The sequence below is a fragment of the Lissotriton vulgaris genome, chromosome 9, assembly GCF_964263255.1.
Source record: "Lissotriton vulgaris chromosome 9, aLisVul1.2, whole genome shotgun sequence".
Taxonomy (NCBI): Eukaryota; Metazoa; Chordata; class Amphibia; order Caudata; family Salamandridae; genus Lissotriton; species Lissotriton vulgaris.
This window is the reverse complement of record NC_141697.1, coordinates 91052352-91069066: the sequence shown is the minus strand read 5'-3', so window position 1 is coordinate 91069066 and position 16715 is coordinate 91052352.

The window sequence follows — 16715 nt, the reverse complement described above, 5'->3', positions numbered from 1 at the left end:
CTCTCACAGTAAAACCCACCAACGACAGAAATAACATAACGTCACATGCGTGACGTCACGTACGACGCAGTGTATTGTATCAGTGACGTTCTGACAGCACACATGCCATCTCTTGCACCACGAACACTAGCTCCCTGGGCATCTCTTGACCTCCGTCTCGAGTACTTACCCTACCTGGATGCTCGCGCCTCAGACTGTCTGTCACTTTGTCTGCCTGCATCTGTTTCCCTCCTCCCCTTTTACTCTACCTGTTTCACTCCAGCCATCTGCGCCTCTCTTGTCCCCTCCCTGTCTGTTCTTCTGTTGTCTACCCCTCTCCCCTGCCCCCCTTTATCTACTTGCATTTATTTCTGTCACCTCCTCGTACCCCACAAGCAATTTGCCCCATGTGCCATTACAGCTACGTTTCCTCAGCTAATGGGTACGCCTGTGCGCAAGTCTGCTCCTGAAGCTGCATTATGACGTCTTGAGCCAGACCGTGAAAACTTGCACTGGTGCAAGACATGTGCAAATGCTTTAAGCACTTTTTTTTCTTCTTGCATCTTTAGGAGCAGACCAGACTGGGGGGGGTGGGTTGCAAGAATTGCCCCATGACCAAACAATTTTGCACCAGTGGCGGGCAATCTTGCCCCAGGGTTTGGACTGACCGAGTCAAAAAATTTAACTTCACTTGGTGCAGCGCTCGCACAGATCGGTCCCTGCAAACACAATTTTGAACTAGTCAGTAAACATCTGTGTAAATTGCAGCCTCAGTAGTACAAACGATTGATTTGAAGCAGGTCTCTTACCTTAACGTACGGTACAGAACTCAACAACGACTCAACGGGGCCCCGACCGACTCCTGCCTGCAGCCCTGCCCACGCGTCCCGATCCGAGTAGTGACTGACTGACTGACTGCTCACGTATGCGTCACACTGAGCGGGCTGGACATAAAATCATGTCCAGGGCCGTCATTGGTAGCGCTTTCGCGCGCTACCAGATTGACGGCCCTGGGACCCACTGTCACCCGCATCGGCAAGGCCGGCGTCATGTCACATCACCACCAAGCTAGGTGGTGGGGTGTGTGCGTCATGGTGTGTGCGCACAGACAGTGTTTAGTGCTCCTTCCCTGCCTTAGTTACTGCCTACGGCCCGGCCCCTGCGCAAGCGTGACAAGAGTGCTGTGCGCACTGCGCAGCGCTTTTCCCATGATTATTTTATTCCCGCAACTGCGGGGTGGGGGCCCCCCTGAGCGCGAGGCCCTGGGCAGCTGCCCATACCGCCCATGGCTAGGACCGGCCCTGACAATTGGGACCGCAGCTGCACCACTCACCTCGCGATCCCACAGGGAACACAATCTCGACCGCTCGTTGCTCCCTGTGGGGAGAGCCGCCAGGTTTGTGAAGAGGTTGCGGCTCCTTTGTGCCTCACCCCAGCGCATCCGGGACATACAGTGAGCCGCAATTGTGATCCCAGCTGCTCCTCTCGCCATGCAAACGTGATCCCAGCTTCTCTGCTCATCATACACATCAACGGAGCCCCTCTTAATTCCGCTCGTCGTACCTGGCGGGTAGAGCTGCCATTTTGTAGAGTCCGGTCCTGAGCGATCTGGGCCCCTCCGGCACCCCGCAGCAGCGCATCAGGGGCACACAACAGGGCACAATGGGGACCCCAGTTGCTTCGCTTTCCGCACTGATCGGCGGGGGCTCCCACTCAGTGCCACTTGATTCCCCCGATGGGGAGGTCTGCCATTTTGTGTAAGCCAACCGAGGCGATCACGTCTCCGTTGGTGCCCCACCACAGTGCATTCAGAGGCTCCCCAGATCGCGGGACCAGTCCCTGGCAGCTCCCCCCCACCTGGCTGCTCCGTGGGGTGGACGGGGTGCACACTACGATGCCTCAATTCATGATATTAGCAGGGCCTGGGACGGAGCCGGTAAGAAGCATGTTCGATTGGCCATTTTGGTTGGCCACCCCCCTATAGGGCACTTTTTTAATAAAAAGGGTCCCATGTCTTTTGAACATTTTCGATCCAATTTCGCCATGCCTGAAACTGAGCGGTTCCACTATCAACAGATACGGCACTGGGTGATGCAACCACTGGTGAGCCAGGGAGCTGAGAGAAGGCTTACGCCCTATGAACAATGGTTGCTCTATAAGTAATCTACCAAACAACTTATCACAGAACTCTATCACATCCTGCGCCCCCCGGAACAAGCAACCAAGTCATTTCCGAGCTCGACACTCGGATCGCAACATCTCCAGTGTTAAGTCTGCTACCAAGATAGTGACATACTAGTATCTTACCCCTTGCAGGCTAAATAAGAGTGACCCCAGTCCCTGCTCAAGCTGTTGGAGGAGATGTGGAGCCATAGGCACCATGTTGCACTTTTTATGGGAATGTCCCTCTCATAAGTCTTGCTGGACACAGGTTTTGGATGAGGTAGACCAATACTTTTGACATTTCCCCGAATACATCATCATAGGTGTCTCGGACAAACTCACATTTTCCCTCAAATAACACAAAGGGAGGCAAATGGGTATAGTCCTAGGGGCGGCACTACAGAACATACAGGCAACTGGGGGCCTCTTTTGCGGAACGGTGGCAACCTTTTATAGCCCTTTATGCTCCGAATTGTGTGAGCTTACCTGTCCTAGGTATATGCACCTCCTGCGCCTCTCTGCACTATTGCAAGATCCCATCCAACCGTAGGACCGCTAATTTGTGTTCTGTCATGCTCAGTCACCTCTTAGATAGCAACAAGGGCGAGGGGGGTGGGTAAAGGGTTCGACTAGGGGAGGGGGTGTTTGGGATGTTTTTTGACTGTTGCAATTCACTGTGTGACATTTCAACTGCTTACGGTCCACGTGTTGGGCATTTTAAACTTGACGCATCTTTTTTTGTCCTTCTTTTTCTCAAACCAATAAAAAGATTTAAACCTAAAAGCAGCCATGTGGGTACATTTTGTGTAATGATCTAGAAATCCTTCCCCTGATTTTGTGCCTCAAAACTGCAGTCTCAGTCTGACCTGCCAATCACTGGTATTTCCCATGGAGTTCGCCAAAGTTTGATATGTCACTTTATTTATTCCCCATCCGTTCATTTGATGCTGCTTTGATCAAACATTTTTTTTTCTTCTAAAGAATAGCTTTTAAGCCACCTACAGTTATCAAACTTCGCAAGAAAAACTGACAATTTTTAAAATATTGTTTGCTTGGAAATCGAATCATGGCTAGTGTCATTTTACTTTGGAACTCTCCGGAGATTTTCTCTTCAGGGGAAGCATGCATTTAGCTTCTTGCAAATTACATTTTGTGCTTTTTAGCTTGTTTTCTAACTACTTGAATTCCATCTGTGCTGTTCCTCTGTACACAGGCTTCTCCCTTAATCGGTGTCACTTAAAGTAGCTGAGGAAAAAAGATATCTCCTTGTTTACTTAGCAATGAGAGGCAGGGTCTAGAAAGATTATCCTGAGCAGCCTTTTGGGATGTAAAATGAGGCAGAAAAGCAGCGCTGACATGCAGGGAATTGTTAACTTTTATTGTTTTTGCCTTTTGCAGTTTCTTCTGTTTAGAGCGTGTTGGCGGGTGAGGAATTAATTCTGCTGCTGACAGGAGGGGGTGCCCGTGGGACCGGGAAGGAAAAAACCACGAGTCAGAGGCAAAACTCCGCCATCAACGATTTGCTCGTTTTTTCCCCTTTTATAACACAACATGTAGCAATTAGGGTGTCTGCAACACCTGCTTCCCCCCTGAAGGGACTCCGGGAGGGAACCTAGATTGCCGCATTGCAATATGGGACATTTATTATTTCTGCTCTCATCAGGGAGGACTGGGGACCGAGAGCGGTTCAAACCAGGCCCACTCCCTCCTCTCTCAGCTCTTTCTATCCTTCTCTCTCTTTCCTCTCGCTGTCCCTGTCCAAAACAACACCCAGGCCCAGACGTATCAAGGGCTTGCATTGCCATTGCAAGCCCTTGAATTAAGGTTACTCTGCCATGTAGAGCCAAAGTAAATGTAAATGTAAATTGATACTTGTATAGCGCACTACTCACCCGCAAGGGTCTCAAGGCGCTTGTACGAATACCGCTGTGGGACCCATCCTGGCTTTCCCTGTGAGGCAGGTAATCAAAGGAAGAGTGACCATAAAGGTAAAGTATATAAAGGGGGTGGGTGTCGCACGTGAAGTCTGAGGCCAGTTGTAAGTGGTCCGGTGGTAAGACCATTTTCAAGAAAAAATACACTGTTTTTTCAGGAAACCCTCACTCACCCTAGTGGTGACATGCTTCATCATCGGGTCCACCGGGAGAGATCGAATACCTCCCCGGTGTGCTGCGACGCCAGGAGACTGTGGAGCAGGTTTTTGTGTGAAGATGAAGTGTGAAAAAATGCTGAGGTTTAAAAATGTCAGAGGTTGTACCAAAAAACTTTATTCACTGGTCAACCTGACATATTAAAAACAAGATATGTGAAGGGAAACTAGCCAATTACTTTATACTGGTGTTTACCCTGTGGAGAAGGTCAACATGTTTCTGCCCGTTTTATGTGTTACTTTACTGGGCTTTCATCAGGACCGGTAAGCGAGTGTGCCAATGACAGGAGGGGCGCGCTAAGGCCCGCCCTGCCAATGGTCGTGAAAGTTAAAAATAGCACTATGTGTAAAAATGGTGCAAAAAGAAAGGAAAACAAACTCATAAGTAGTGGGGTTTTACCTCTTTTGCGAGGAACCTAGGAGTCTGTAGGAAGGAAAATGACAAACAGACAAATACAAACATAAACACAAAGATATCGAATCAATGATTTGTGCATATGTACAGTGGCCATAAAGAGTGACTTTGTGGCATGACACATGCTTGCATACCTATCAAGGGCCGTGGCCGGTATGCCTGGGTTGCGTAGTTGAGGTCATGCCGAAATCCGAAGTGGAGGGACCTCAACTAACGCTGATTAAATCTATTCAGCGCGGGCTGTTGCATATGTGTGGTATAGCAACAGTGGCTAAACTGGCAGACTTGTCATGTCTAAGTCTATTTGTGAGGAAGTACAAGAAATATCATACTACCTATGGTGGGGTGTCAGGGAATGAACCCCGAAGGAGAACAACGTTAGAGCAGTGTTCCGGTGCAAAGCGCCGTGACACTGCTGGCCGTGGTATATAAATTACCCAAGCACACAACACTAAGTACAAGGTATAGGAAAAATGTCCTCACTTGTAAAGAAATAGATCCACGCCCCATAGAACACAGGAGGGGGGTGGGAGCGACAATGGCACACCCTGTAAATAAGGGGGAGAGAGAAACAGATGCACACAAAGGAGGTTTTTAGAACTGGCAGGGTCCCATTCATACAACTTATCTGGTTAGAATGATGTCTCCAAAGTAAGGTCTCTTACGCCCGCAACGCTCAGCACCCGCTCGGCACCTAGCTACACCCTCGCTGGATCTCGTGGATCCATTGCGACGGGAGAGCGAGGTGTTTATGGGCGGTGGCTGCCTGTGAGGCATCCACTCCTGAGCACCCCCAAGGTGGAGGCCAGGCATCCTAAGCGTTGTGGGGGCCGTTGTGGAGATTAAGCAAGCTATTGCCCAGAGTTGCAGAGTGGGACTCCATGATTGGAATAGGCACTGAGGCGAGAATTATCACGTCCGTGGAATTTTTGAGCCCAAGACGGGGAATTAAACCCTGGTCCCGGGCCAGACCTCTGCATCAGGGTCTGCCGCTCTAACCATTGAGCCACACTTCCTCCAAATCTAGAGGAACACAAGGCTGAGGGCGCTGCTGCCTTGCATTACTCTGCATGGGGGGGAAGGCGTTGCATGGTTTTTGGCATAATCCCAGATTTACAAAGACTGGTAAACTTGGGAATGCGTCAAAATGCCACAACTTCCCAGGTGAGGTGTAACAAGGAGAAATATGTTTATTTCACCTTGTTTTTTCCTCTTATCATGTGTGCTGCACACTACAGCGCACATAGAACGAGGACAATGCCTCTGGGTATTGTTTTTGTGCAGGAAGGTGCCCTTTCCTGCACACAAACAATCCTGACTTTAACGCAGGCACCCTTACACCATGGTTCAAGGGTTTGTGCATTGGTCCTTGGGAGCCACAAGTGTACCAGCGCAGAAAGAGAGCAGGAATGTGCCATATCATAGCAGACATGGCATGTTCCTGTTCTCTCTATTTGGCACAGCACAGTGCAGCAAGTCGTTTTCTTGCACTGCATCAAATTTTAGTCAATCTGGGCCCCATGTGCCTGATGCACTTAGCATGGTCAGCCCTACAAAGCTGAGTTCCAAAGGCCTTAGCCCACCGGGGAAAGACCAGATGGAATAAGTGGACACTCCGTCCCTGCTTTTTTATCAGTACCTTCTACTTAAAGACATTTATGTTTCATGTCAAGGGAGGGGCATTTTGAGCAGTGAAAAAACTTCAGAGTATGCTATGCAAACATCACTGACAGCAATGTTAAAGCGCCAATGCAAGATGGTGCCTGTACAGTGTGTTTCTGCCAGTGAAGGCTAAAACCAGCAGAAATCTGAGGCTCCATGTGCCGCCTGCCTGACCATCATCCATCTGTGGGCAGAGTAGCGACTCCAGAGATGGCGGTGCGGTGGGGAACCATTACAATAGCCAATTGCTATGCAGAGATGGCTTGAGAGCCCGAGCCAGGTCATGGGGAAAATTGCAGCCTCCAGTGAGTGATCGGTGAGTGGTGCTGAATAGGTGAGCACCACTCATGCTGAGCACACCCTCCAGGCAATCTCTGGCCATGTTTGAGAGGCATCGCCAGCCATTGTGGGGTGGAATGACTGACCCTCATGGAGGAGGGTTGGAATTGAAGCAGACAAGGTCACTGTCCTAGGGGAGCATCTCAACAGAGCTGGCGAGTGCAGCCACCCAAGGCAGGAAGGCCCAGGTGAAGGGAACCAGTGTGGGTTCACCATCTATACAATAGCTGTGCCCATGACCCATGGACCAGGTGAGCAGTAATTCAACTCATGGTGAACGCCTGCACCACAACCTTTGGGGTGGTCGGATCTTCGCAGGGCCTGTGAAGCCTGAGCTCAGCTCCTCACCAAGACCCTGCTCACCATGGCATGAAATAGAGGACCTAAAGCACCCCAACAAAATAAACTGGAAAATATGCATTTAAAGAAGGGTCAGTGAAGAAGAAGCTGACCCACCCATGAAGTGTACATGAGGAGTCCAGAGAACCCTCGCTCCAGGAACTTCTAGTCTGAGTCAATGACTCCAAATCCGGATTGGAGAGCAGGATAAACATTGTGGCGATTGACATCTACCTTCTGTGAGAAGATGTCCATAAGGTGTCAGCACAAATACACCCAATAGAGGAGACCATCCAGGGTCACTCAGCTGCAATCTAGATTCTCCAATCAGAGGTGAGCCTTCTGCAAAAAAATAATGCAGCATTCACATATTAGAGCCGAGGATGCAGAAGTAAGATCAGACTGAAAAAACATTCACCTTGTGGGTTTCCCTCAAAGGACAATATCTTGGAGCGCTTCATAGAGAACTTCATTCTCCTACGTCTAAAGCCCAGGGACCTATCTGCTCATTTTGTGATAGTGGCACACAAACACCTAGGGGCCCAACGAATGCCAGGTGCAATATTTTGTACGACAATAGCAAGGATTCTTAATTATAGGGACCAAGATGCCATCCTGAGAGCAGCAAGGGTTGATGGCCCTCTACGATATGAGAAACTCACCGTCATGGTTTTTCCAGACTTCACACATTAGGTTCACGTGCACCAACCCCCTTTGATAATGTGAAGAAGGAACAACTCAGAAAAGGACTCAGGTACTCTATGACATTTCCAGCAAAGCTCCAGCTTACAGCAGAAGGAAAATCCTGGGTTTTCACAAAAACGGAGTAGAGAAATGGTTGGAGGGTTGGTGAACTGTGAACGTAGGCTTGTGCAAAAAAATGGAGATGTGACCGCAATGACACCACCGAGAACCCACAACTGACGACCCACTGTGAGGTCTCACGACCCAGATGGATGGCCACACAGTTCTAGAGACTGGTTGAGGCTGGAGGTGAGAGATGACCCCCATCTTATTTTCTCCGATTTAACGTAGCCTAAAGTTGCCTTGTCAATAAGGCACCCTTTCACACTATAATTAGCGGTAAAGGGGTGGGCAATAGGTGTTGCGGTGGGCATTTTGCCGCAACACCCATTGATTTTCACGCTGCCCCCTGTTTACAAGGGTGGTGTAAATAGGAGGCAGAGCCATAATTAAGACCAAAAAAAACCTTGTCTTAACATGGCGAAATGGGGAGAAATGCTTTATTTCTCCTTTACAAGGGTGGTGTAAAAAGGAGGCATAGCCAAAATTAAGACCAAAAAATACCTGGTCTTAATATGGCAAAATGGGGAGAAATGCTTTATTTCTCCTCATGCTATTTCTATGTGTGCTACACAATGCAAAAGAGGAAACAGCAAAACGCCATGCATGATTGTTTATGTTCATTTTAAAAATGATGAGTTTCAACTTCTATGTGTGCTGCACAAAGCCAAGGGTTCGAAGATGACTTACAGAGATTTCTGTGTGACATTCCTACTCCTTCCTTGGACCCAGATGATTGTACAGCACTTGAATTCCCAATAGAGGTAGAAGAGCTGTTGGAAGCGATAGCACAGATGTAGAGAGGGAGGACTTGAGGTCCTAACAACTCTCCTCCAGAATTTTTTATTGTGATAAGGGAAAGCTCAGGGTGTTCTTAAGGGAGATATGTTATGAAGCAGAACGGGTGGGCAGCCTACCAGGGGATCTCAGGGTGGTGCGTATAATCCTCATAGATAAAAAGGGCAAGCCACTGGAATAATGCGGATCATATGGATCCATTTCCCTTCTCAATGTGGTGGCAAAGGTGTTTGCCAAAGTACTAGCCCTGCGACTGGGGACAAATGATGAATAAGATAATTGTGGCTAATCAATCAGGTTGTATGCATCCCAGGGCAGGCAACACTCCATGGGAGAGCCAGCTCTGTTACTGTAGCTGGGCGCTAAAAAAGGCATTTGACTCCCTGGAATGGCTCCATCTGAGGGCAATATTGGAGAAAATAAGGTTTTGCCTGGACTTTTATTTCTGGGTAGAATTGCTTTACACTAATCCAGTAGCCAGGATCAAGGTCAACGGAACAGTCTCAAAAGAAATGGTGCTGCACTGAGGGAGGAGACAGGAATGCCCACTGTCACAAGTGTTCTGGCAGTGGAGCTATTGGCATGTTGTTGATACGGGGATGCCTAGTTGCGAGGTATACAGTGGGACTAACAGTGAGAAGACACAATCCCACAAAATACGGATTATCTCTTACTATAGTTGGCAGACCCTACATACTCAATCCTGCATTTTCTGGACATCCTGAACATTTTTGGGAGGTTCTTGGTTATCCATGTTAATTGGCAAAGGTTGATTGATTGCCTGATTAGATTTGTGGCTGCTCCCAGACAAATGAAGGGTCCCCCTGCAATGGTCGCCTAGGGGCTTCCAGCACAATGGGATATATATATAACGACAGGTCTCTTAGTGTTTCACTTGTGATACCTAAGGAGGGCTCAGGAGGACTACAAACGAGATATGGGGGACTTGAGGCAGCATCCCCTGTCGGTTCTGGTTAGGGTCACCTTATATAAAATGATAACATGGCTCAGGCTTCTCTATCTGTTGCAAAACACTGATTTTACACTGCCGGATATGTTCTTCCGAGCAAAGAAGAGGTAACTAGACAGTTGCTAGGGGATGTCAGTCCACCACTGTTATATTTCATATAGGTACCCGAATATAGGCTCAGGTAACATCCTAACCTTTCACCTGTATTCTTCCCTACATTACATACAGAACGGTTCTTAGGTCCTGATGTTTTACCTAGATACGACACTGCGCACAGAACGCCATATTTTCCCTGGTAAATGCCTCATACATTATGCATGAAGATTCTTGGAAACTCAGCAGGACTACTATCTCCTGTATAATATCTATGTATAAAGTTCCTTCCCAACGTCATCCTAAGTCCGACAAGAGGCAGAGCAAGGTAGAACCCCCGGGAGACCTTTGGGTATAAAAACATCACATCTTGCTGAGACAAGTAGGGGGGAGATCAGACTTCCCTGCCGACACACACTGACGAGAGACGCTGAGGTTCCTGCATGCAGATACTCCAGCTCGCAGTGGTGATAACATCCCTTGAGGGGTGTCCAACTCAAGATCAAGACGGGTCCCTCAGTCTCTTACTTCAGGTAATGGGGTTGACTTTATCCTAGAGGGAATCTTGGCTTAACACCTACATACATGCTAGGTACACTTAGGGTAGCATCGTAGGAGTACGCATTTTTTTGTCATGTATTTTATATACCTGCCTGTATTGATGGTTATAGCAAAATGGTAGAAATCTACCATCCTTTTACTTTCTTAGTACTTCTAATCATTTATATCTTTTACTGTCTAATGTTTTTTTCAGTGCACCTATTTCACACTAGCATAACAACTGTTCAATAAATAATTATTGAAAAACATCCCTACTGTTTATTCTCTGTAACTCTCTGAGACTAAATAAGCAGAAGAGACTGAGCAAAAGGTAGTACACTGTTTCCACAGTCCTTAGGGATCAGGGTTCTCATGTTCTATAGTTGCCAAGAACTATTCTCTCCTTGGTAACAGGAGTTTCTAGAAGGCACTGTGAGCTAGCTGGTACACAGGACAACATGCCCGGTGGGGGTGTCTTGAATTAGTCAGACACCAATCCTACAGTGTATGTTGTCTAAATACGCATATCCTATATTGGGTCTATAGGAACTACACAACACCACAAGTTTAACTCCAGAAGCTGATGAAGCACCCCCTATGATGGCGGCATAGTGTTCCCGAGCTTGCAGTTATGCAGTACTAAGGGACAGAAATGGTGATCATGAATGGCTGGATGTTCTCACCACAGCACCAAAGCAAGAACCGGCATTATTAGCTAGGGCTATGGGGAACAGAGGGCACACAGGGAACCTACACCACCCGCAAATGTGATTAAGATATGGGAAAGGACCACCGAGAAAACAGGTTGGTTAGTGGGTTAACTTTGTACTCTGCAATCTTGGCAAACCTTGAAGATGGTAGGCACTGAGATCTTATCAGGATATTCAAGCTAGGAGATGTCTGGGGGAGCAATGATCCCCTTTGATAAACTTCAGAAAGAATACGAACTGTAAGATAGCCAGAGGCATAGATCTAAAGATCTGAAATGCCTTGGCCAAATACAAGGATCTGCTCCAGGAGGTGGGGGACGAAACGTCACTGGAGTTTTGGGTATTGGCTGCCCCAATGTATAGACATGCCTTCTCAGTGATAAATAGGACATTCACAGCTCATTGACATGCCCCCTTATCTCACCTTAGGGCACGATGGGAGGAAAATCGTGGGATGATGGATGACGCTGACTCGAGTGAGGCTTGCAGGCACCCACAACAGATGGCCAGTAGGGCAGGTTTTTGCTTGGTGCAACTCAAGCTCTTACAATGGGCAGCTTACTTCCAGACACAGTGTTTCAAATGGAGAGAATTGAAAACAACCTCTGTGTGAGAGTGTGTGGAATGAAAGAAAAATTGGTACATAGAATGTGGGATTGACCTAGAATTCAGAACATCTGTGAAAAAATAGGATTGGTCGAAAAATTAAGGAGGTAAAGGGAGAAGACCTCCGCCTTACCCCATCTCTAGTGATCCTGTGAATATGGGGGGGACCAGACTTTATCCAAATACATTTTGCTGTGGAGTAATATTGCCTTGGTAGTGGCCGGGAGGCATGTGGTACATCTGTGGAGAGTGCCAAGCACACCAAGAATACAGCAATGGAGGATGAATAAGGATTGGTGTAAGCAGTCTGAAGAGGAAATATATACATTAAGGGGTAATCCATAGGTGTTCAAAGTTTGGCACATGTGGATGGAATCAGAAGAGATGGAATGCTGAACCACAAGAGGGAGGGAACAGAACATGTTCTCTTGATTTGACTTTGAACTCTTGGGATATGTCTGTCAATGCTTACATGGCTTCACTCAGGATGGTTGGCTGGTACCATAGTACACTGCTTTCTGGTTCAATATCAACTTCTTAATTTTTTTTTTTTTTTAAATAAATACATGGAAGGCCTGGCAAGTGCCATGCATCGGTGCTTAATCACATTATAGCCCCGATGTCTACATCACCTCACTGAAATGGTATCACACAAACTGATTAAGAACTCTGAGATCACCAAGATTAGCTGTATCCGATCAGTGCTATTTCAGCACCTTGCTTTGCTGAAAGCAGTGGATTAAGAGTGCACTGCTGGGCCCGCATCGACAAGAGGTAATTCCCATGGGTACAACTTTCAGGCTGGGCCCATGCTTCTTATATACAATGTCTGGGACTGGTGGCAAGCAATTTGTTGCAAAGTAACATTGTTGAGGAGGTGGCTGCCTTGGGTCTTAATATCCAGTTTACATAAATTCAGGTACCAAAGTTGAGGCTGCTGCAGCTTAAGCTTGGGAGCATTGTTTGGAGCGGCCTGTCGTTCTCAATTCTCAAACAGAAAGGGTGCAATAGATATTACTGATTGTGTTTCTGTATTTTTTCATGCTACGTGTGACTCTTGTATAGTGCATTCTGTTTACCGACTGTCCAGTTTGTGCCTGGGTGACTTCAGCTTATGTAGGACAGTTCATTCTGGGACACAAGGTTAAGAGCTCTGGAGTTGAGGCTGAAGGCAGTGCAAGTTTTTGACTAGATCATAAAGTAGTTTCGACGGCATGCTCATCCGACTCTCAGCCTCTCTACAGAGCACACAGGTCCATCTGTACCACGTGTGCTGATTGTATTTATCATGGTATGTGAGGGATTGTGACTGAGGTGCACAGTTTAAACACTACTGGCAGCTTCTTATTAATTAAAAGAAAAATGTGTATTTATAGGGGAGCGAGTGAGTGTGTGTGTGTGTGTGTGTGTGTGAGAGAGAGAGAGAGAGAGAGAGAGAGAAAGCTTGATGAATGCGTGGTTCAAGCAAGTACAGACAGAAATACAGTGAAAACAGTGTTGAAGAAGAAGATAATGTGTGACATAATGCAGATGGAGTATCCTGAATAATGCAAGAAGAAAAAAGTGTAAGTGGCTCATAGAGTGCAAAAGGGAAGAGAAAAGTGGTGTGAAAAGGGGAGCAGGAGTGAAACTCACACATCCTCATCCACAGGCCTGGAAGTGTTAATTTCACATTGTAATATTTTCAGAATGGAAACATTTTCAATTCAAATTATTCACAGCAAAATAATTGTTATTACTCAGTGAGAGGATTCTCTTAACAAGCATTATCAATTGCAATATATCTGGCTTGTTTTAGGCTTATCTTAGTTGCTCAGTCTGAATACAGTAACAGAAGACCACAGAAACGCACCCACATACTGGGCATTGCATTGGTTTACTCATGTGAAAGTTTAAATCGAAATGTCAGAATGTCTCTCTTAGGCAGACTGGGACCAAAGAAATGTCACACATAAGCAATCTGAAAACTTGGTAGCTATGAAATAAATGCTGACACTTATGTGTAATTATTAAGGTATTGTTGTGGCTATTAAAAACAGCACTCCTTAATGGACCCAGATACCTCTTTCTCTTCCCAAAACAGGAGTCCTCTGCCAATGCAAGGGACATGACTTGCAAGCAACAATTCTTACTCCTTCCAAAGTTTCAAGGGCCACCACCATTCTGAATACACATGAAGTCTTCTACTTTGGTGGACTGGCAGCTGACCACTGTTTTGGCAGGAGTAGTTGCCGGTCCAGTCTTTTCCCATGGTCCTGAACCATAACTCTGAACATGAGACCATCCAAAAAGGACACGAAGTAACACTCAACAAAGAGATTTAGCCGATTGCAGTAGGGTAAAGGGTACACATACTGGTAGAAATGGATTTTATTTTAGTTTAAACAAAAATTTGTATAGATAATGTTACAAATGATGACAAATGTTAGTGTTAAGCAAGGATTTGTAGAGCGCACAGCTACTCAACAGAGTGTCCCCGCACTGAGACAGGAGAGACGGAGACCTCTATAAAAACTCAGTGTCCGGAGAGGGCCGTTCGTTAAGGTATTTGTTGGAACATCTAGGTTTTCAGCTGGTTCCTAAAGGCCAGCAGGGTCGCGGCCTGCCTGAGTGGTAATGGCAGGATGTTCCAAGCACGGGCAACTTGCACTTGAAATGAGCGACCACCACAACAGGCTCTACAGAAAGTAGGCATCACAATCAGATGATGTTGTTCTGATCTAAGTGATCTGCGCGGATTGTAATATAGGATGATAAATGATAAAAAGTTACAAGTGTAATGTGGGCAGTGAAAGGAGGAAGAGGTACACGGAGGATTTAAAACCCTTATCTCATGAATTATTTAGGTAGTAATATTGCAGATTAATATAATTTATGAATACGCAATCTATTATACTTAAGAGTCAAATAATAAAATATTAATTTAGAATACATAAATGAGGTTGAAACAATGGTTGATTGGGTACTTTATCAGTATATCGAGAATGCAATAAGGAAGTAGTTGCAATACTAGATTAAAAGGAATTTACAGGAGGCCATGTAATTCTCATGTGATTGAAAGAGTCATAGACATTAAAAATGATCTGTTTAAGCTATGATTATAACATAACCCATACCACCAAGATCGAAAGTGATGTAAGAATTGTCTTTCAAATATTTTGTAATTGACTGAAATGTGACAGCTATCAGGAGATCAATTGTTGGAACATTGAACAAACAAGAATTCCAATTACCTGATAAACCTCCTGAAATGTATTCTTAAACATTAAATGGCATTTTAGTATAAAAAATGCCAAATTCTAAGTAAAAAATCAAAATGTTTTTGCAATAAAAGCGCGTGTTTGAAATCTGCATTAGGTGAGTTACAAGACTGCCAAGAATTGATAGCCGGATTAATCCTATGCAGTCAAGTGGGTGTATAAACTATCTATTGTATATGAAAATTACTGTTTGTGTAATATTAGCAGTGTGTGATGTTTTGTAAAATTGTCATCAAAGGTTTTTCCATAATATTGGGACATGAGATATTTAAGACGTGTTCCCAAAGCAATTCAATATGAGATTTTGATTGGTCAGTGTGCAGGGAGCTCATTAATGCTTTGTAAATAAAAGAAGGTTGTGGGTTAGGAGAAATTATATGCAAAAGATCATTTTCTCCTGGGATTAAAGTGGTCACTACGGATATTTAGCGCATCTTATAATGTGTGTGATAGTTAGATATGTTTATCACTCAAAGGAGTGGGAATATTATACCATTCCTAAACATCTGAATATGGTTTTATCTTTCCATTAGAAATAAGTTGATGAACCCATTTAAGACCTTTGTATCTTCTAGTAGGCCGATATATAGATTTGTGCTGGTTTTTAATTAGTTTATTATATCATATAGTTGAATTAAGAAAGGGAAAGCCTAGTATTTTGTGTTGAAAAAAGCAAGGAGTGAAGTAAACTAATTACAAATCTAAATAGGTAAAGTAAAGTGAGATAGTCTTTTGTGAATATTTCTTTAAAGGAGAATGGAATTATAAAGGCTTTATCCATGTTCATCCATGACAGGACATTATCAGATTCTAAGAACCAACATTTTATTGTATTTTAATAGAGGTTTTATAGTATAATTAAAAATAAGGAAATGTTTTCCCCCCTTCATATTTAGAAAATTATAGTCTGAAAACTGAAAGAGTGGATTTTGTATTGTTCCATAAGAATCAAACAAACAGACATTCATAATTTTAATGAAGGATATTGGGACATTCAGGGGTATCATGAAACTAATGTTTAAGGTAATTGGAACCAGCATAATCTTTACTCAATCCAGTTGAACCAACCAGTGTAGAAAAAGGAGATTCCATCCAGAATTTAAATGATCTATTTTGTTAAATGATACAGTGACATTTAATATATTCATATCTTTAATAGAGTTTATAAACCTTATTACCTATATGTTTGATTTTGGTAGGGTTCCAATAAAATCATGGGTCATCAAACATACGTTTAAAACGTAATGTTTTTAATAATAGGACTTCAGATTTCTCAGAATTTTATTTATGGCTGGCAATATTAGCACATGTTTCAGCTTCTTTGAGCAAATAAGGGAATGAAGACTCTGGTCTGATGTTAAAAAAAAAAAGAATATTGTGTACATACACCGATATTTTTAAGTGTTTAGCACCATATGCATTTTATTGTTTTCACATATTTTCAATTGAATGATTCAAGAGCCAGGATAAATAAAAGGGGCAGTGATGGACATCCTTGACTGACACCTTGTTTTGTTGTAAAGATGCAGAAGAAACTGTATTACCAAAAATAGCTGCTTTAGGAGCGGAATATATAAGTGAAATTAAATGATGCTCCTAGGTTCAACAGTGAGCTTGGTGGCCCGTTGGCCAGTGAACTTACAGAGCTCCTCACAGGCCTTAATTTTAGCCATAATATCAACACTGCCATCTATACTAAAGGGCATACACTAGATTAGGTCTGGAGTACGATTATCTGTATCTCTCCCCCCGTTGTCTCCTACTGTATTTGGTCCGACCATTTTCTGACTCAATTTAACATCTCCATCCTAGGGCCTCATTTATGAGCCCTTGCGTCACTTTTACGCCGCCGGTGCTTCACTTTTTGTGACGCACCAGTGGCGTAAAA